This window comes from Crinia signifera, chromosome 4 (assembly GCF_055691185.1).
Source record: "Crinia signifera chromosome 4, ASM5569118v1, whole genome shotgun sequence".
In the NCBI taxonomy this organism is placed as follows: Eukaryota; Metazoa; Chordata; class Amphibia; order Anura; family Myobatrachidae; genus Crinia; species Crinia signifera.
Window position 1 is genome coordinate 319909146 of NC_139220.1, and position 21130 is coordinate 319930275.

Here is a 21130-nt window from a genome sequence, read left to right on the forward strand (position 1 = left end):
AGGGTGTTTGTGAATTGTTTCTGGCTTGTGCGCAGGCATATCTTTCTAGCTGGGCTGCGGCTGTGCTATTGCAGATTTTCCCCAGTATAACTGCCAAGTGCGGTGCTGGTGTCTCCATACACACACACAAAATATCAGTATTACATTTCTGTACCAGGGGACTTGGCTATCTTAATCTATGTCACTCCACAATGATGCTACAGTTGCTTTATGCAGTTCTATTTTAATGGCAAGCTGAATTCTACAGTTTAGATACATGAAGGGCTTTAGGAGCCAGCACAATCTCGCTGGCAATCTCCCTTGGCAACAAATACAATGTCCCACTGTCCAGATGGTAAGACACAGAGCCCTCTAGCCCTCTGGTAACTGAGCCAACACTAAACTGATCTTATACGCTGACAATAAACACAGACTATGCAGTTTAAGAATAAAGGTTCAGGTAAAGACGCAACTTATGCCCCGCAGCAGCCTCTTGGTAATAACACCTTCTCCTGCGGACTACAACAGCCCACTACTTCCAGGCATCTAACGCTGTCTCCTGCTGGCACGACTACCTAGCTCCTTACAGAATTAAGGTTCCTGGCGGCTGGTAAGCAATGTGCTCATGCAGCCTCACAGATGACCACTGGGCCCTCGGCTCCCATGAATGGCAGCTCGGGGGAGCGTTACACAGCAGCGGGTGCAGGTATTGGCTGCTTTCCTCTCACGTCGATGTCTGCCGGTGCTTCCCGCCCTGCAGCTATTAGGATGGGAATATCAGCCAGGGAGCTCTTGCTTCTACTCCAGGACAGGCCAACCTGTGGTTTTCCAGATGTTGTGAAACTACAAATCCCAGCATGCCTTGCCACAGTTTTAACACTCCCGTATAGCAAAACTGTGGCAAGGCATGATGGGGTTTTTAGTTTCACAACATCTGCAGAGCCACAGGTTGGCCAGTCCTGTTCTACTCCCACGCTGCCAAGATCATGCCCCTAGCGCTTTGCAACGAATTTTTAATAAAAGATGCTCGGCTCTTACAATCCCGCTATAGCATGGCAGGACTAGAAGGACTGTTTAACGCACAAGGAGGCTGGATGTATGTGGACACATCTGTACACGAATATATAATCAGTGACTGATACTTGTTATTGTGTATAAATATATGTCTTAAACAATATAAGTAGTGTTATCCTGGTAACCATTATGCTTTTATATATTAACTTTCCTACAGGACATATAAGGAGCAGGATTCTAACTAAGACGACGTGGAAAGGGACATTGTTCTCCGATCAAGCCAACTAAATACATCATATCTCCTTACACCTCAGGAGGAGGGGAAAAAGCAATTTTATTTTCTGGATAGAAGAAACCTTCAGCAACTAATTTGTTTCTCACCTCATACATGATGAGTCTCACAGGAGAGAAACCACATGTGTGCTCTGAGTGTGACAAAGGCTTTACATATAAATCACATCTTCTCAGACATCAGAGGACTCACACAGGAGAGAAACCATATAAATGTTCTGAATGCAGCAAATGTTTTTCCCAGATGGTTAAGCTTGTCAAACATCAGAGGAGTCACACAGGAGAGAAGCCATATAAATGTTCTGAATGCAGCAAATCTTTTTCTGATAAGTCACAGCTTGTTATACATCAGAGGAGTCACACAGGAGAGAAACCATATAAATGTTCTGAATGCAGCAAATGTTTTTCCCAGAAGTCAGGTATTCTCCGACATCAGAGGAGTCACACAGAAGAGAAGCCATATAAATGTTCTGAATGCAGCAAATGTTTTTCTCAGAAGTATCAGCTTGTCAAACATCAGAGGATTCACACAGGAGAGAAACCATATAAATGTTCTGAATGCTGCAAATGTTTTTTTCAGAAGTGGCATCTTGTCCTACATCAGAGGAGTCACACAGGAGAGAAGCCATATAAATGTTCTGAATGCAGCAAATGTTTTTCCCAGAAGTCAAATCTTGTCCTACATCAGAGGATTCACACAGGAGAGATTCCATATAAATGTTCTGAATGCAGCAAATGTTTTTCACATAAGTCAGATCTTGTTGTACATCAGAGGAGTCACACAGGAGAGAAGCCATATACATGTTCTGAATGCAGCAAATGTTTTTCACATAAGTCACATCTTGTTGTACATCAGAGGAGTCACACAGGAGAGAAGCCATATAAATGTTCTAAATGCTGCAAATGTTTTCCCAAGAAGTCGGAGCTTGTTATACATCAGAGGAGTCACACAGGAGAGAAGCCATATAAATGCTCTGAATGCAGAAAATGTTTTTCCAATAAGTCAAATCTTGTCACACATCAGAGGAGTCACACAGGAGAGAAGCCATATAAATGTTCTGAATGTAGCAAATGTTTTTCCAATAAGTCACATCTTGTCCGACATCAGAGGAGTCACACAGGAGAGAAGCCATATAAATGTTCCTAATGCAGCAAATGTTTTTCCCAGAAGTCAGATCTTGTCCTACATCAGAGGATTCACACAGTAGAGATTCCATATAAATGCTCTGAATGCAGAAAATGTTTTTCCCATAAGTCACAGCTTGTCCGACATCAGAGGAGTCACACAGGAGAGAAGCCATATACATGTTCTGAATGCAGCAAATGTTTTTCCCAGAAGACACAGCTTGTTAAACATCAGAGGAGTCAAACAGAAGAGAAACTAAAAATGCTGTGAATGCGGGTAGAGTGTTACTAGAAAGACAATACTTATTAATCCCTTGAGTCACTCTGAGGGCCTGAATGCAGCGTATTTCATATATAATTAGGTAACTTGTAACACCACAATATGCATGCAATGGTTACAATTTTTTCCTAGTGTGAGAAGTGTTTTTTATAAATCAGTCCTGATAGTCTGGAGCAGTCTGACAAGTGGATTTGGGGGCACTTTTTCCCTGGGACGAAATGTCTGTTAGGAACTAGAGCTGCAATATAACAACATTCAGTGACGATGGGGCTGCTGGTACTGAGCTCTGTAATATACAGCTGTTCTCCTGGTGCAGGTACTGAGCTCTGTAATATACAGCTGCTCTGCTTATGCTGGTACTGAGCTGTGTAATATACAGCTGTTCTGCTGGTACTGAGCTCTGTAATATACAGCTGTTCTGCTGGTGCTGGTACAGAGCTCTGTAATATACAGCTGATTTGCTGGTGTCAGTACTGAGCTCTGTAATATACAGCTGTTCTACTGGTGCCGGTACTGAGCTCTGTAATATACATCTGTGGTGCTGGTACTGAGCTCTGTAATATACAGCTGTGCTGCTGGTGCTGGTACTGAGCTTTGTAATATACAGCTGTTCTGCTGATGCTGGTACTAAGCTGTGTAATATACAGCTGTTCTGCTGGTGCCAGTACTGAGCTCTGTAATATACAGCTGTTCTGCTGGTGCTGGTACCGAGCTCTGTAATATACAGCTGTTCTGCTGGTACTGATCTCTGTAATATACAGCTGTTCTGCTGGTGCCGGCACTGAGCTCTGTAATATACAGCTGTACTGCTGGTGCCGGTACTCAGCTCTGTAATATACATCTGATCTGCTGGTGCTGGTACTGAGCTCTGTAATATACAGCTGTTCTCCTGGTGCAGGTACTGAGCTCTGTAATATACAGCTGTACTGCTGATGCTGGTACTGAGCTGTGTAATATACAGCTGTACTGCTGGTGCCGGTACTGAGCTGTGTAATATACAGCTGTACTGCTGGTGCTGGTACTGAGCTGTGTAATATACATCTGTTCTGCTGGTGCTGGTACTGAGCTCTGTAATATACAGCTGTTCTCCTGGTACAGGTACTGAGCTCTGTAATATACAGCTGTACTGCTGATGCCGATACTGAGCTCTGTAATATACAGCTGTTCTGCTGATGCCGGTACAGGTATTGAGCTCTTTAATATACAGCTGTTCTGCAGGAGCTGGTATGGAGCTCTGTAATATACAGCTGTTCTGCCGGTGCCGGTACTGAGCTCTGAATTATACAGCTGTTCTACTGGTTCCGGTACTGAGCTCTGTAATATACAGCTGTTCTACTGGTGCCGGTACTGAGTTCTGTAATATACAGCTGTTATGCTGGTGCCAGTACTGAGCTCTGTAATATACAGCTGTTCTGCTGGTGCCGGTACTGAGCTCTGTAATATACAGCTGTTCTGCTGGTGCCGGTACTGAGCTGTGTAATATACAGCTGTTCTGTTCCACTGGTGCTGGTACTGAGATCTGTAATATTCAGCTGTTCTGCTAGTGTAGGTACTGAGCTCTGTAATATGCAGCTGTTCTACTGGTGCTAGTACTGAGATCTATAATATACAGCTGTTCTGCTGGTGCTGGTACTTAGCTCTGTAATATACAGCTGTACTGCTGGTGCCGGTACTGAGCTCTGTAATATACTGCTGGTGCTGGTACTGAGCTCTGTAATATACAGCTGTACTGCTGATGCCGGTACTGAGCTCTGTAATATACAGCTGTTCTGCTGATGCCGGTACAGGTATTGAGCTCTTTAATATACAGCTGTTCTGCAGGAGCTGGTATGGAGCTCTGTAATATACAGCTGTTCTGCCGGTGCCGGTACTGAGCTCTGAATTATACAGCTGTTCTACTGGTTCCGGTACTGAGCTCTGTAATATACAGCTGTTCTACTGGTGCCGGTACTGAGTTCTGTAATATACAGCTGTTATGCTGGTGCCAGTACTGAGCTCTGTAATATACAGCTGTTCTGCTGGTGCCGGTACTGAGCTCTGTAATATACAGCTGTTCTGCTGGTGCCGGTACTGAGCTGTGTAATATACAGCTGTTCTGTTCCACTGGTGCTGGTACTGAGATCTGTAATATTCAGCTGTTCTGCTAGTGTAGGTACTGAGCTCTGTAATATGCAGCTGTTCTACTGGTGCTAGTACTGAGATCTATAATATACAGCTGTTCTGCTGGTGCTGGTACTTAGCTCTGTAATATACAGCTGTACTGCTGGTGCCGGTACTGAGCTCTGTAATATACTGCTGGTGCTGGTACTGAGCTCTGTAATATACAGCTGTTCTGCTGGTGCCGGTACTGAGCTGTGTAATATACAGCTGTTCTGTTCCACTGGTGCTGGTACTGAGATCTGTAATATACAGCTGTTCTGCTAGTGTAGGTACTGAGCTCTGTAATATGCAGCTGTTCTACTGGTGCTAGTACTGAGATCTATAATATACAGCTGTTCTGCTGGTGCTGGTACTTAGCTCTGTAATATACAGCTGTACTGCTGGTGCCGGTACTGAGCTCTGTAATATACTGCTGGTGCTGGTACTGAGCTCTGTAATATACAGCTGTTCTGCTGGTGCCGGTACTGAGCTGTGTAATATACACCTTTTCTGTTAGTGTAGGTACTGAGCTGTGTAATATACAGCTGTTCTGCTGGTGCTGGTACTGAGCTCTGTAATATACAGCTGTTCTGCTGGTGCTGGTACTGAGCTCTGTAATATACAGCTGTTCTACTGTTGCCGGCACTGAGCTGTGTAATATACAGATGTTCTGCTGATGCCAGTACTGAGCGCTGTAATATACAGCTGTTCTGCTGGTGTTGGTACTGAGCTCTGTAATATACAGCTGTTCTGCTGGTGCAGGTACTGAGCTCTGTAATATACAGCTGTTCTGCTGGTGCCGGTACTGAGCTCTGTAATATACAGCTGTTCTGCTGGTTCCGGTACTGAGATGTGTAATATACAGCTGTTCTGCTGGTTCCGGTACTGAGATGTGTAATATACAGCTGTTCTACTGGTGCTGGTACTGAGCTCTGTAATATACAGCTGTTCTACTGGTGCCGGTACGGAGATGTGTAATATACAGCTGTTCTGCTGGTGCCGGCATGGAAATGTGTAATATACAGCTGTACTGCTGGTGCCGGTACGGAGATGTGTAATATACAGCTGTACTACTGGTGCCGGTACTGAGATGTGTAATATACAGCTGTTCTGCTGGTTCCAGTACTGAGATGTGTAATATACAGCTGTTCTGCTGATGCCGGTACGGAGATGTGTAATATACAGCTGTTCTGCTGATGCCGGTACGGAGATGTGTAGTATACAGCTGTTCTACTGGTGCCGGTACGGAGATGTGTAATATACAGCTGTTCTGCTGGTTCCGGTACTGAGATGTGTAATATACAGCTGTTCTGCTGGTTCCGGTACTGAGATGTGTAATATACAGCTGTTCTGCTGGTTCCGGTACTGAGATGTGTAATATACAGCTGTTCTGCTGGTGCCGGTACGGAGATGTGTAATATACAGCTGTTCTACTGGTGCCGGTACTGAGATGTGTAATATACAGCTGTTCTGCTGGTGCCGGTACTGAGATGTGTAATATACAGCTGTTCTGCTGGTGCCGGTACTGAGATGTGTAATATACAGCTGTTCTGCTGGTGCTGGTACGGAGATGTATAATATACAGCTGTTCTGCTGGTGCCGTTACTGAGATGTGTAATATACAGCTGTTCTGCTGGTTCCGGTACTGAGCTCTGTAATATACCGCTGTACTACTGGTGCCGGTACGGAGATGTGTAATATACAGCTGTTCTGCTGGTTCCGGTACTGAGATGTGTAATATACAGCTGTTCTACTGGTTCCGGTACTGAGCTCTGTAATATACCGCTGTACTACTGGTGCCGGTACGGAGATGTGTAATATACAGCTGTTCTACTGGTGCTTGTTCTGAGCTCTGTAATATACAGCTGTTCTACTGGTGCCGGTACGGAGATGTGTAATATACAGCTGTTCTGCTGGTGCCGGTACTGAGATGTGTAATATACAGCTGTTCTGCTGGTTCCGGTACTAAATGTGTAATATACAGCTGTTCTGCTGGTGCCGGTACGGAGATGTGTAATATACAGCTGTTCTGCTGGTTCCGGTACTGAGATGTGTAATATACAGCTGTTCTGCTGGTTCCGGTACTGAGATGTGTAATATACAGCTGTTCTGCTGGTGCCGGTACGGAGATGTGTAATATACAGCTGTTCTACTGGTGCCGGTACTGAGATGTGTAATATACAGCTGTTCTGCTGGTGCCGGTACTGAGATGTGTAATATACAGCTGTTCTGCTGGTGCCGGTACTGAGATGTGTAATATACAGCTGTTCTGCTGGTGCTGGTACGGAGATGTATAATATACAGCTGTTCTGCTGGTGCCGTTACTGAGATGTGTAATATACAGCTGTTCTGCTGGTTCCGGTACTGAGCTCTGTAATATACCGCTGTACTACTGGTGCCGGTACGGAGATGTGTAATATACAGCTGTTCTGCTGGTTCCGGTACTGAGATGTGTAATATACAGCTGTTCTATTGGTTCCGGTACTGAGCTCTGTAATATACCGCTGTACTACTGGTGCCGGTACGGAGATGTGTAATATACAGCTGTTCTACTGGTGCTTGTTCTGAGCTCTGTAATATACAGCTGTTCTACTGGTGCCGGTACAGAGATGTGTAATATACAGCTGTACTACTGGTGCCGGTAGTGAGATGTGTAATATACAGCTGTTCTACTGGTGCTTGTACTGAGATGTGTGATATACAGCTGTTCTGCTGGTGCCGGTACGGAGATGTGTAATATACAGCTGTTCTGCTGGTTCCGGTACGGAGATGTGTAATATACAGCTGTTCTGCTGGTGCCGGTACGGAGATGTGTAATATACAGCTGTTCTGCTGGTTCCGGTACGGAGATGTGTAATATACATCTGTTCTGCTGGTTCCGGTACGGAGATGTGTAATATACAGCTGTTCTGCTGGTGCCGGTACGGAGATGTGTAATATACAGCTGTTCTGCTGGTTCCGGTACTGAGATGTGTAATATACAGCTGTTCTGCTGGTGCCAGTACTGAGATGTGTAATATACAGCTGTTCTGCTGGTGCCGGTACGGAGATGTGTAATATACAGCTGTCTGCTGGTTCCGGTACGGAGATGTGTAATATACAGCTGTTCTCCTGTTTCCGGTACGGAGATGTGTAATATACAGCTGTTCTGCTGGTGCCGGTACTGAGATGTGTAATATACAGCTGTTCTGCTGGTGCCGGTACTGAGATGTTTAATATACAGCTGTTCTGCTGGTTCCGGTACTGAGATGTGTAATATACAGCTGTTCTGCTGGTTCCGGTACTGAGCTCTGTAATATACAGCTTGTAGAAGTTGAGTTTGCACATCTATGTTGCTAATGTCTCGCGATCATCATGTACGTCATTTAAATACGCAGTTTTCGTAGCTTAGCTTAATGAAAGAATCAGAAATTAAATAATGGCGATCGTGATGCATTACTTACAATCATTGTGATATTCCACATTCACATTATGTATTTTCATAAATGTTAGGATATTGCAGTCCCCATATTATTGTTTGATATTGTTAGAATCACCGTCACAGACGCAACCTCACTAGACCACCTGTTTTCATTAAGACTTGTCAAAGACCCACAGGCACGCCTTCTGTTCTACATGCAAAGATGGGATTTAGGCCCCGGAAATAGGAAAATTATACCAACATTGACAGTGATTTTGGGGGTAGCAAATAAGCTAATATTATACCACTGGATCAAGCGATCAGCGCCGCCCATAAGGGAACTGAAACCCTGATTCTAAGAATTATATATATGGAAAGGAAAGCTACTCTCCCGGCTATAGAAATGGGTATTATTAAATTCTACAAAAAATGGGGATTATATAGCGTAGTGTAAGAGAGAATGTGATGCGGCTGTACGATAACACCACCTGGGCAATAAGGAGGCAGATGGAACAGCTTGAGGTGAACAGTATGACATTTTGATGGCAGTACTTATAGGCAATTATGAATCATAAGGGTTAGAAGGCAATGAGTCCCTCGTGTTTGATGTGTCCATTGTCCTTAGGTGTGATCCTATGTAGTTTTGTTTGTGGTTGAGAAGGACAATTATAGAAATGTGGTCAGGGGAAAGTAGCATAAGGATTAAAATATAAAGAAATACATGCAAATAAGGTTTCTTTTTTATAAGTTAAGAATTAACATGGGGATGAGACCAGCATTCATGTACTGGGAGTATCTATCCTTTTACAGCACTGAAAGAAACAAGTAATAAAGGGGGTAAAAATATTATGCATCCAAATAAAATCCAAGGAAATTATAGGAAATAGAAGAAGATGGAAAGGGGGGGGGGGAGAGGGAGGCGGGGGGGAGGGAATGGGAGGTACAGAAGCAATAAAATAGTATTGTACACAGAGGGTGTCACATCGTATTAGGAGGAAATGAAGAAAGCATCACTCTAGTAAACACATTGGGCAGTATTCAATGAGGCCAATTCGCCAAGTTTCATGGCGAATTTGTGCTATTTTCGCGTTGGAAGGTGATTTTATTGGGTCAGAAAGTGAATCACCCTATTCAACGTGCACTTTTCGCCATCTTTCTAAGTAATTTTCGCCGTGTGTCTCCGTGTAGCAAATCGCCATCTTTTCATGGTGAAGTGGAAAGTGAACTTTTAAAATAAAGTTGTTTTTTTTTTACATTTGGTGTCAAAAAATCAGGAATTTTATTCTGTGAAGGGGCATGCTATTTTTATTCATGTGCTTATAGCACATGAATATATATTTAATTTACATTTTTTTTTCCACATAACAGCCAGCAGGTGGCCGGGAGCCGAGAGCCGCTCATTAGATATTCATATATTCACTGCTCCAGATCATTACATATGCACGATCAGGAGCAGTGAATACCCGGTCCCCTGCTGGCTCTCCTGGTGCTGCCTGGGTCCTGGGGAGCCCTCCTCCCCTCCACAATATACATTCTGGGACAGGCAGGGAGACTTCCATCTCCCTGCCTGCCGCCGTCCCCCGGCTCCCTGCGGGACGCCGCAGGGGTTAAGATTCACCGCCAGGGACAGCGAGCCCCTGCGACGTTGAATACGGGGATAGCAATGGGACAGCGTGGCTCCGGAACACTGCGACTGTGCAGCGAATCCTAAACAGGATTCACTGCACGCTGTGATTATGTTTATTGAATACTGCCCATATAATTATGAGAGTAGGCTCACAGATTAAATTTAGTATTTATTCATTCACTTATTCTTTCCCCAATAAAGTAAAACACAGACAATTTTTTTTCAATAAGGAGGCTGACTATTTAATAGTTAGTAAATATATTATTTAATTAGCACTTTTCATTCTTCTAGTATTGAAAATAGACACATCACAGTAGATCACCAACACAGTAAACACATATATCACCCATACGAGTTAGAAAGGGAACTCCCCCTCCCCTATTACATCTATATAAGGTGCATTTTCAAGATAAAACATAGAAAGGAAATAAGGGGACACAAAATGTACTCTCCAAGTAATGAGAAAGTATTAGCCGATATGATAAAAACATCGGAGGAGGCTCCTCATCAAAATAACCAAGTATCATGAGAAGGATAAAACCCCAGATATGAATGCGGTTACTAAACCATGTGGATATATATAAACATGTTTATAAAGGATAAAGACAGAAATTGGAGTTAGAGGAAAGAGGAGTCAAATTGCGAATAATGTGAATAATATGTTTTTGTGAGTTAAATTTCAATGTGATGAAACAAGCAGGAACCATGAACTGTAAATGTCCTTTCTATGTTTATATGTGGAAAAATGCAAGAAAATAAAATATTATAACAAAAAAAAATCTCACTAGATCAATATAAATATCCATAAAGGTACAGCTTCAGAGATGTCAAATAAATTGGTGTGTATGTGTGTGTGTGTGTGTGTGTGTGTATATATGTGTGTGTGTGTATATATATATATATATATATATATATATATATATATATATATATATATAATATATATCAGTGCTATTTTTGTAGGAAAATAGGTTCAGGAACTGTGGGCGGGGCAGAAAGTGGGCGACTATGTGGGAGGAGCTACAAAAGGGGCGGGGCATTACATTAAAAAATAACATAATTCCTCCCAACAGTGGCTGTAACATAACAATCCCCAGCAGCAAAGTGGACAATATGCTTGCGCCTTAGGCACGCGCTCAAAAAACAGGGGTGTAGCCTCACTGCAAGGGGCACAGCATTGCAGGAAAAGATTACTTTACACCGCAGTTTTGCAACCTGCATTATGTTGCAACCAGTGTTATGTTACTGCCACTGGCCCATTATACATATGCCCCACTCCGTAACGCTTATTATACATATGCCACACACAGAGATTCCCATTATACATATGCCACACACAGAGATTCCCATTATACATATTCCACACACCGTGATGCCCAATTATACATATGCCACACACCGTGATGCCCAATTATACATATGCCACACACCGTGATGCCCAATTATACATATGCCACACACCGTGATGGCCATTATACATATGCCACACACCGTGATGGCCATTATACATATGCCACACACCGTGATGCCCATTATACATATGCCACACACCGTGATGGCCATTATACATATGCCACACACCGTGATGCCCATTATACATATGCCACACACTGTGATGCCCAATTATACATATGCCACACACCCCGATGGCCATTATACATATGCCACACACAGAGATTCCCATTATACATATTCCACACACCGTGATGCCCAATTATACATATGCCACACACCGTGATGGCCATTATACATATGCCACACACCGTGATGCCCAATTATACATATGCCACACACCGTGATGCCCATTATACATATGCCACACACCGCGATGGCCATTATACATATGCCACACACAGAGATTCCCATTATACATATTCCACACACCGTGATGCCCAATTATTCATGTTCCACACAACGTGATGCCCAATTATACATATGCCACACACCGTGATGCTCAATTATACATATGCCACACACCGTGATGCCCAATTATACATATGCCACACACCGTGATGCCCAATTATACATATGCCACACACTGTGATGCCCATTATACATATGCCACACACCGTGATGCCCAATTATACATACTGTATGCCACACATCGTGATGGCCATTATACATATGCCACACACCGTGATGCCCAATTATACATATGCCACACACCGTGATAGCCATTATACATATGCCACACACCGTGATGGTCATTATACATATGCCACACACCGTGATGACCATTATACATATGCCACACACCGTGATGCCCAATTATACATATTGTATGCCACACATCATGATGGCCATTATACATATGCCACACACCGTGATGCCCAATTATACATATGCCACACACCGTGATGCCCAATTATACATATGCTACGAACCGTGATGCCCAATTATACATATGCCACACACCGTGATGGCCATTATACATATGCCACACACTGAGATGCCCATTATACCTTTGCCACACACTGAGATGCCCATTATACATATGCCACTTACAGAGATGCCCGTTATACATATGCCATACACTGAGATGCCCGTTATACATATGCCACACACTGAGATGCCCGTTATACATATGCCACATACAGAGATGCCTATTAAACATATGCCACACACAGAGATGCCCGTTATACATATGCCACACACAGAGATGCCTGTTATACATATGCCACACACATAGATGCCCGTTATACATATGCCACACACTGAGATGCCCGTTATACATATGCCACACACAGAGATGCCCGTTATACATATGCCACACACAGAGATGCCCGTTATACATATGCCACACACAGAGATGCCTGTTATACATATGCCACACACATAGATGCCCGTTATACATATGCCACACACTGAGATGCCCGTTATACATATGCCACACACAGAGATGCCCGTTATACATATGCCACACACACAGATGCCCGTTATACATATGCCACAGACTGAGATGCCCGTTATACATATGCCACACACTGAGATGCCCGTTATACATATGCCACACACTGAGATGCCCATTATACATATGCCACACACTGAGATGCCCGTTATACATATGCTACATACAGAGATGCCCATTAAACATTTGCCACACACAGAGATGCCCGTTATACATATGGCCCACACAGAGATGCCCGTTATACATATGCCACACACAGAGATGCTTGTTATACATATGGCCCACACAGAGATGCCCATTACACATTTGACACTTAAGTGCCACTTACCTACATGCTCAATGCCAGGGGCTTCATGCTCAATGAAGGGTTGCAGGCCCACAAGCTCTCACCTGTCCAGCTCCCGCTCCCTGGACATGTCAGTCAGGCTGCCACCAGAGCCTCCCAGGTCACCAGATCCTCTCCTGTCCGCAGCAGCCCCTGATCCAGCGCAGCTCTTGGTCCGGAAGATCCTAGAGAATCCTCAGCGACCCCTTCCTCCCTGCTCCCCTCCGGGCTGCCGCCCCGGCCTGTCCCTCCACGGGCTCCGCTGCTGCTGCGGCGTCCTCCTCCTCTTCCAGCCTCCGGGCCTCGGGCGCCTCCAGCACTAGCAGGGCACCGCTGGTCTCTTCGCACGGGCACCTCCTCCACTCCGGCCCCTGGCTCCGTGGAGGCCTCCGCGTCCTCCTCCCCCCGGAACACCATGAGCCTGGGTCTTGCCGCCTCCTCCCCGGCCTCTGCTCTGCAGCCTAGCAGCAGGCTTAGCACCCGGTAGGAAGCGGCATCCTCCTCTGCCGCTGCGCCTCGCATGACCCCGGTGGCTCTGCAGGCCCCGGCCCGAGCCTCCTCCAGCTCCGCTCCCCGGACTCCAGGAGAGAGACATGCTGCTAAAATTCATATCTCCCGCTGGACCGCTAGCCAATAGGCGCTCACGGTCCAGCAGCCACCAGTTGATTGGCTGCTGGACCGCAAGCGCCCATTGGCTAGTGGTCCAGCGTGAGACGTGAATGTTACTGCTGCATGTCTCTCTCCTGGACTTCATCCATAAACAGCGGGCAGGGGAGAGGGGTGCGGGCAGGCGATGCGGGTGGAGCAGGTTCCCGGAACGCCGTTGCTGATGACGTCATTTTTAATTTGAGCTTCAGGAACGGCGTTCCGGCTGAAAAATAGCCCTGTATATATATATATATATATATATGAGTCAGGTAGCGCACGGCGGCACTCAGCGAATAAATGAATAACACAACGCAGGTAAATGTCCAAACGTTTTCGATGTATTAGAATCACATCTTCATCAGGAACAACAGAAAGCATAAAGAAACATACCTTATAACCCCACCAGATCACACGTGAAAGCCCACGGGTTGCCGAGCCCGAACAGACGCGCCCACTGATGACATCATCATGTCGTGCCGGTTACCATGGTTACAGTATTCTGACAGCCTGCAAAAAGTGACATATACCTTTAAGTAAACAGATAATCACATAATCACATAGTAAAGGGCTGATGCATAGCGGAACTGTTCAATGCGTGTAGCTACACAAGCGTCACAGTGTCAGTGAACCAAGGGGGGATGCGTCGGGCTGGGTGCGTGTCAATCGCAATGCAGATGGTGTCATGCAAGTAAATGCAACAGTAGTTGAAATAAATATCAGAGAAAGCAGTGAAGTCCCGCAGATTCATTGAGGCCCCTGGGTGAGAGAGTACCTAGTCTGTGAATCCAGCGGGCTTCTTTTTGTAAGAGGCGAAGTCCCCGATCCCCGCATCTCAAACGGGGCGGTTCATAATCGATGATCATGTATTTGAGAGTAGCGATACTATGCCCGGATTGCACGAAATGCCGTGCAACCGGTTGCTCGCTATGCCCACTCATAATCGCTGCCCTGATTGCAGTTTTGTGTGATGCCATCCTCTCGCGTAGTGTACGCTCGGTTTTACCGACGTAGCTAAGTCCACACGGACATGTTATAATGTATACAATGAATCTAGTCGTACATGTGACTCGGTGGCAGATGGTGAAACGAAAGCCGGTATGGGGATGCGGGAAATCTCTGCCGGTAATCAATGATGGACATACCGAGCAGTTTAGACAGCGAAAGCAGCCCTTACGTAATTGTAAGAAGCCACTCTGCTCCGAGGTCGCTTGTTTGAGACCCGTGATGTCAGCCTTGACTAAAATATCGCATATGTTCCTGCCACGGCTGTAGCATGGCATCACCCTGGTGTCCTGCAGGTTAAGCTCAGGGTCAGAGCTAACTATTGGCCATGTCTCATTGGTAATCTTTTTAATGTCCTTACTTGCTACATTGTAGTGGTTGACCCAAGGGAAGCGATTGGACAGTGTCTTTTTGGTTTTACAGATTAGGGTCTCAGCGCGGGTGGACCGGAGTGCTTTGGCCTTTGCCAAGGCAAGTTGTGGCCTCTCATATATCCTCTCAATGCAAAGTTGTCAATCATCCTGTCAAGGTGCGTGATGGCCATCTGTCTATCAGAGCATATGCGTATTGCTCTGAGGAATTGGGAGTAAGGGAGTGAGAATTTTAAGTTGGTCGGATGAAAGCTATTGGCATGTAGGACCGTATTCCGGTCGGTGGGTTTACAGTATAATTCGGTGGACAGACTACCCTCTTTGAGATTGACCTGGACATCCAGGTAGTGTACCTGCTCTCTGCTTATGTCAAAGGTAAATTGTACCGGATGGTTGGACCTATTGTGTGTTTCTATGAAAGCTACTAATGCTTGTTCACTGCTTGTCCACATAATGAACAAGTCATCTATATACCTCTGATAAGTAAGCAAATGGGGAAAGAAATCATGGTTTTTAAATAAAATATCATCCTCTATGGCATACATATAAGCATTCGCATACGATGGAGCCACGGCGGACCCCATCGCACACCCTGATGTCTGAACATAGAAAGCACCATCGAATAGGAAGTAATTACATGTCAAAACCATTTCAAGTAAATCTATCACAAGATCCACATCATGACCGGTATACCATGGATTGTCATGTATCAGCCGTCGAACAGCAGCCATCCCTTCATCATTGGGGATGACTGTGTAAAGGCTGGAAATGTCCATGTTACACAGTATGGTATCAGCAAGTATAGTCGTGATGTTGAGCAATTTATTAAGAAAAGAGGTAGTGTCAAGTAAATGTCTCGGATGATTAACAATGCATGGTTGCAAAATCATATCAAGGTAAATTGAAACCTTCTGAAAGACCCCACCCCTAGCCGAAATGATCGGGTGTCCAGGGGGGTTCACTAGCGATTTATGTATCTTGGGGAGTGAATATAAAACCGGCACCGTCGGGATGTCATTATACAATGCCGTCGCCAGCTTGCGGTCAATTTTGTTCATACTCACGGCCAGATTCAGACGGTCGAGCAGGCGCTTATTGAACATCAGGGTAGGGTCAAGGTTGAGTAGTCTGTAAACCTTGACATCACTCAGTTGACGGTAAAGTTCTTTAGAGTAATCAGACAGGTCCTGGATCACGATCGCCCCGCCTTTGTCGGTGGGGCGGATGATAATGTCTTTGTAATCCGCAAGATTTTTCAGGGCCCAGAACTCATCACCACTGAGGTTGGGATAACCCATATCGCCGGTGGTCGTCCGTATCACCTCCTTATTGACAGATTGGTCAAGTACACGGTTGAAGGTCTTGATCGATGCGTTGTATGAAACTGGATCGAAGCGAGAGTGCTTCTGGAGATGCCGTAGGGCCGCAGGGAGATGGGGTGTATCGTCACCAGTCGGGGTAGCCTTGCTACCTTTGAAGTGTTCATGTAATTTTAGTTGACGATTCATGTTATATTTCTCGATTGTCCACTGCATGGGATCAAGGCGTACTGTGGGCACAAAAGACAAACTACGTCGTAACACACTTTCTTCTGTTTTAGTCAGGGGGTGTTGTGAGAGATTGAAGATCAGGTTTTCGGGTTCAGGGGTAGGCGACCCACCCTGCCCCGACCTTTTCCACTTGCCTTCCCTCTGCCTTTGGCCGCCGCGGCGGGTCCTTTTTCTCGTGCGCCGCGTCCGCGACGGGGTCCTACCCCTAAAGGGGATTGTCTGCTGCTGTTGGGATTGTCAGATGGAATATCGGATTCACTATTGGTGCCCTGGTCCTGAGACGAGTCAGATTGTCAGATTTGGCGATAGTTTCTGGGCTTGAAGCGTCTATTGCGCTGTCTGTCGCTATTACCAGCCCAGCGGTAGACTCTGTTCTGTTCGTAATCGTCAATGACTTTTGACAGTTTGTCTTTTTTAAATTGGATTAAATCCCGTTTGTAGGACGCAATCTGGTTGTCCAATCTATTGATCCAATCTTGTGACTCGTCTTCTTTGAAAGCGTCCAAGTGCTTGTGTTCAAATTTGGCAATGTGTTCTTTTGCAATGGACAGCTCCCGAGCAGACTCCTCAATTACCAGTAGGAGCAGATCAAAGCTGCATTTATTGAGTACAGCGATCCACCGTTTTACAAATGTAGAGTTATTGCGCCCGATGGTAGGGGAATTGTTCACTCTGAAACCACGTGGGATTCTCTTCTCTTTGTAGTAATCACTCAATGTGATACCGTGGTATAGATAATCGATTTCTTTTTGTTTCAACTTAACCCAATCACGGTAAAGGTAATTTAGGGGAAGAGTCTCTAGTTCATCCTGGAACTTCTGTCCAAACAGAATCCTGTCAGCTTCAGCTTCTGAGAAGGTTACGAAGACACCCTGGGTTATTTTGGAGGGCACCAGTACCAATTGACTTATTTACCAGGTGTGCTGCCTATTGGAATATATATATATATAAGTCCCGGGGGGGCGGCACTCCAAGCGATGATATCTATAATGAAATGGCAAATGAGCCGGTGCCCTCCACTGACAGTTAGTGGCTGTCAATCTGTATATGTCTCTGTGGTGTCGGCGGCACTCGGAAATAAAACACACACCCAACTGTGATGCCAACGAATTCGAGGCTCGGCGGCCTCTGTATCAAGGTGCTCAAACAACAAACAATGCTCAAAACGTGTTTAAATACCTGTACAGCTCCTGTCAGTTCCCGCGGCTTGGTCCGGCGTCTCCGGCGGCTGCTGATGACGTCACCCGAGATCCGTCACAGGCCGTGGGAACGAGAGGTAATCACACTTCAAAAAAACTTTTACTCTGTGAAAAAAACATGGTACAAACAATGTAAGGTCCACTATATGACATATCACATAATGTACATGCAATTCTAAAATGGATTTTAAAAAAAAAACATTTCATTCAGTGTAAAAGTGCCTAGTGCATTGAAATGGAAGTGGTCATCTATTAGAATGAACTTAGGTCTACAGTCATTAGGTAGACCCCACTAGGTCGACTGGCAGGAAGGTCGACCTGACTTAAGGTCGACATGGGCCAAGGTCGACATGACTTAAGGTCGAATTTGCATAAAGGTCGACATGAGGAAGGTCGACTGGTCATAAGGTCGACATGGGGTTTTTCACTGTTCACTGCGGTATTTCATGCCCTACCATCCACTAGGGCGTGGAGGAGGTTATTAAAGCTGTGGCGAGCGAAGCGAGCCACCGTGCCCGAAGCATCGCGAGCGATGCGAGGGTCCGATTCTCATTGCCAACTGTGTCCATGTCGACTGTGTCGACATTCGGATAAAAAAACAGTGAAAAACCCATGTCGACCTTATGACCAGTCGACCTTGCTCATGTCGACCTTTATGCAAATTCGACCTTAAGTCATGTCGACCTTGGCCCATGTCGACCTTAAATCAGGTCGACCTTCCTGCCAGTTGACCTAGTGGGGTCGACCTAATGACTGTAGACCTAAGTTCATTCTGATAGATGTACCGATTCCATTGAAATGACGTACTGCATTTCCATTGAAAGTGACAGTGCTTAATAAAGTGCATATACATACAAGTTGACCTACAAGTGCAAACAACCCCTAAAACATACAGAAAAATATATTTAAAATGCTACTGCTGTGTTTCCTTCTACGTCAAAGCATCCTGCATTACACATTTACTGTACAGGAACATGTTATACCGCTCTGCGGGCCCAGTGTCGACACTGTTCTGTGTCGATTGCTGTACTCAACGGTGCCATCACCAAGCTAAGCTAGATGTTATCATGAGGGCTGACCTGGCGCTGTCCATTTTATTTTATAAAAAGTACGACAAACCTGCGTGCTCGTTCAGGCCTCTGGGGGCCAGGGTACCCAAACGATGTATCCAGCGGCATTCCAACTGGAGTAACCGCAATGACCTGTCCCCTCCTCTAGAAAGTGGGGGGACATGGTCAATAATCCAATACATGAATGCTGTGAGGCTATGTCGTGCCTCAACAAAATGTCTTGCAACCGGCTGGTCACTGTGTCCAGTTGCCAAAGCTGTCTTGATGGCCGACCGGTGGGCCGCAGCCCTTTCTTTGAATGTACGGTCGGTCTTGCCGAAATAGTGTCGGCCACAAGGACAGCTTATCAGGTATATCACGAATTTGGTGGAACAACCAACCCTTTTTCCCGGAGAACGGATGATGGAAAGTGTCTCCCGGGGTTAGGTAGCTGCACGTAGTGCATCCGCAGCACCTGTAACAACCCCCCTTGGGTTTACCCAAAAAAGAAGGGTTAGCAGGGAGTGGAAAGCTGACGTCATTTTTGACTAAAAAGTCTTTTAAATTCTTGCCTCGGGTGAACTCATGATTTTCTTAGAATGTAGAGAGGGCAATCCCTCATCAGAAGTGATGATGGGCCAATTGGAATTAACAATGCGTTTCATCTCCGCACTGGCTGGATGAAACTTGTTTACCCAGATGATTTTATTATAAATTTTTTGTTTATCAGTTCTGGGTGTAAATGACTCCTCTCTAGACAAGTTCAACACCTTCGCTTTAGTTGTCTCTATTTCTTGGGCCGGATACCCCCTTTCTATAAATTTTATGCCCATGGTCGTGAGAGATTTGTCAAGCCCCTCACGTTCACTACATATGCGGCGGGCCAGCAACATCTGTGAAAATGGTAATCCCTTTTTCAGGGGCAAAGGATGGAAACTTGTGGCCAGGAGGGTGTTATTCCGGTCCGTGGGCTTTGAAAATAATGACGTTTGAATGCGACCACCCACCAGTTGTTCTTTCATTCAGGGTTGCCGGAAGTAGGGTGCCCCTTCCGGCCCCCCCCCATCCTCCCGCATATCCCCCCATCTCAGGGGGGGGGGGGTAAAATGCCGCGACCAAGGCATTTTAGCCCCACCCCCCCGCAGTGCAATGTCTGAAATACCGGCATTGCATGGCGGGGGGCGTTGCTAAAATGATGCGACGCTGTAGGCACGCCCCCCAACAGGACAGCATCAATGTGGCTCCACCCCCGAACTGTCTATTTTTCACTACCGGATATGGCCCCACCCCCTGCCTAACAGAGCTGGCTGTTCTCTCCCTGAGAGGGCAGCTTAAAAGTCGGCAAGTATGCTTTAATTGTGGCAGTTTACTTTAAACATGAATATGGGGGAGGGGGCGCCAGAAACTGTTTTGCATGGGTGGGCAAAATTCTAGTTACGCCTCTGATAGAGGCTGTGCGCACAGCTTCGATTCATGGGTGACAGGGGAAACTCCCAACTGCACCCCACCCCCTCCACAGGACACTGCCAGCCTTGGGCAGGAAGCGCGAACGTCCCAAAACAAAACGGACGTTCCCGCGATAAGCGCAACAGTTGGGAGGTAAAACTAAATCTATATATATATATATAAATGTTTTCCTTTAATACAGGGATGGGGAACCTTATGATGCTCCACATGTTGTTGAACTACACATCCCAGCATGTCCTGCTACAGTTTTGCTTTTTGCCCATGCTTGCTGGGATGTGTAGTTCAACAACAGCTGAAGGGACGAAAGTTCCCCATCCCAGCTTTAATGTTAAGGATATAGTGGGAGAAAATAAATATATTAACCAGCAGTCAATTGATTAATCTGTAAAATGAATGAAATAAATGTTTATAACTAAGACTTAGAGATATATAATGTAATGTTCCTTTCTTATTGTGGATTTGTAGTACATAATGAGTTAAATATTAAGCTGCAAACTGTCATTACCTTCCGTAGTATGAGACTGTACTGTGGGCAAAAATGTATATAGCCAGCTTGGATTTGCCCTTAGTTAAAATGGCCACCGGAGCATCACCATATATTCACCTCTCAAAGAATAGAAAGGGGTTGGGGGCAGGGGTTCCCAATCTTTTTCGAGAGGATCAGACCATAGAATAAAAATTTTCCACGGCACCCTTAGGCCCCCCCAAAATATATATAAAATTAAGTAGATTGTGTTTGTATGTGCTTCTAAGGTT

At 45.4% G+C, this 21130-nt stretch overlaps 1 pseudogene; it reads left to right on the plus strand.

Moving 5' to 3' along the window:
• The first annotated feature begins 1215 nt into the window (after positions 1 to 1215).
• LOC146075932 (uncharacterized) overlaps positions 1216 to 21130 on the plus strand; it is a 42543-nt pseudogene continuing 22628 nt past the window's right edge.